This window comes from Protobothrops mucrosquamatus, unplaced genomic scaffold, assembly GCF_001527695.2.
Source record: "Protobothrops mucrosquamatus isolate PMUCROS unplaced genomic scaffold, P.Mucros_1.0 scaffold3348, whole genome shotgun sequence".
Taxonomy (NCBI): Eukaryota; Metazoa; Chordata; class Lepidosauria; order Squamata; family Viperidae; genus Protobothrops; species Protobothrops mucrosquamatus.
This window is the reverse complement of record NW_015389335.1, coordinates 110,887-112,794: the sequence shown is the minus strand read 5'-3', so window position 1 is coordinate 112,794 and position 1,908 is coordinate 110,887. Positions and strand designations below refer to the sequence as shown.

The following is a 1,908-nucleotide window of genomic DNA, read 5'->3' as shown; positions in this document are numbered from 1 at the left end:
GAGCCAGCATGGGGAAAACTTTGGCCCCCTCATGACTCGTGGACTTCAACTCCCAGAATTCCTGAGCCAGCATGGGGGAACTTTGGCCCCTTCATGACTCGTGGACTTCAACTCCCAGAATTCCTGAGCCATCATGGGGGAACTATGGCCCCTTCATGACACGTGGACTTCAACCCCCAGAATTCCTGAGCCAGCATGGGGGAACTATGGCCCCTTCATGACACGTGGACTTCAACCCCCAGAATTCCTGAGCCAGCATGGGGGAACTATGGCCCCTTCATGACTGGTGGACTTCAACTCCCAGAATTCCTGAGCCAGCACGGCTCAGCTTGGAAACCTCTCCCTTTCCCCTCAGCGTGGCTGGCTCAGGAATTCTGGGAATTGAAGTCCACCAGTCATAAGAGAGCCGAGGTTGCCTACCCCTGGCCCAGGCCGATTGGGCAGGGGGAAAAAAAAACCCTAACTGTTCTTAGAATTTGCACCCAGGGCACAGAAAGAAACATGGTGTCACCAAAACCTGAAGCCAGAATGGTAGTCCGGAGGTGGCTTTTAGGGGGTCCAAAGTAGCAGGGCTACCTACTTGGGAGTTCCAGTAGCAGAGGTTCCCCAAAAGAAGAGCTTTTCAGACATAAGCACGCTGGAGTTTTATTATTCTGCTGGACTTTCAGAGCATTTTTCCCCCTTCATTCTTTTTTTTGGGGGGTGGGAGGCAAATTCCTCTTATGATTCTCATAAGAGGGCTCCTTGGTGCCCTCTGAGCTGGGTTGTTTTCTTGCAGACATTTCATTACCCACCTAGGTAACATCATCAGTGCTAGAAGGGAGAAGGGTTTGTGGAGGAGGAGGAGGAGGAGGAGGAGGAGGAGGACTGTAGGATCCTTGGTGCCCTCTGAACTTGGTGGTTTTCTTGCAGAAATTTGATTACTCAGCTACGTAACATCATCAGTGCTAGAAGGAAGAGGGGTTTGTGGAGAAGAGGAAGAGGAGGAGGAAGAGGAAGAGGAAGAGAAGAAGGAGGAGGAGGAGGAGGAGGACTGTAGGACCCTTGGTGCTCTCTGAGCTGGGTGGTTTTCTTGCAGACATTTTGTTACCCAACTAGGTAACACTATCAGTGCTAGAAGGGAGAAGGGTTTGTGGAGAGGAGGAGGAGGAGGAGGAGGAGGAGGAGGAGGGGGAGGAGGAGGACAACGACGACGACTGTGGTGTCCTGGATGCCCTCTGAACTTGGTGGTTTTCTTGCAGAAATCTGATTACTCAGCTACGTAACATCATCAGTGCTAGAAGGGAGAAGGGTTTGTGGAGAAGAGGAGGAGGAGGAGGAGGAGGGGGAGGGGAAGGGAGGGAGGGAGGAAAGGAGGAGGAAGAGGAGGAGGACTGTGGGGTCCTTGGTTCTCTCTGAGCTTGATGGTTTTCTGGCAGAAATTTGATTACTCAACTAGGTAGCCTCCTCAGTGTTGGAAGAGGCAACTCCACTCCCTTCTGGAACTGATGGCGTTGCCTAGTCAGCTCATGAAATGTCTGCAAGGAAGCCGGCAAGCTCAGAGAGCAACATGGACCCCTCCTGTCAACCCTGAGCTATGAAAATTCTCCTTTCTTGGAAAAGAGGAGTTGAGGAACAAGAAAGGGAATAAATGCACCGTCTTCTCGGGGATGCTGGATTCGAAGTCCCACCACCCCAGGGAGAGATTCCCAGGGAACAGAGAAAAGACCTTCCATCACTTACCTGCTGTCTGACACCAGGTGGCCCCCCAGGGAAGAGCCTGTAATGGAAAAAGCGGTGGCCACGATCCCGTTCCAGAAGCCGAGCTTCTGGGGAGAGAAGCTGTGATCTAGAAGGAAGAGGGGGAACATGGAAACCGACCCCTGTTCACCTGCGGAGAGAACTCAGGTTTAGTTCCGGGCGATGCAC

At 52.5% G+C, this 1,908-nt stretch overlaps 1 protein-coding gene across 1 annotated transcript in view; it reads right to left on the bottom strand.

The window, feature by feature from the left end:
• Positions 1-1,908, bottom strand: part of MFSD3 (major facilitator superfamily domain containing 3) — a 14,102-nt gene that overhangs the window by 6,205 nt on the left and 5,989 nt on the right. The gene's annotated exons all lie outside the window — the stretch shown is intronic.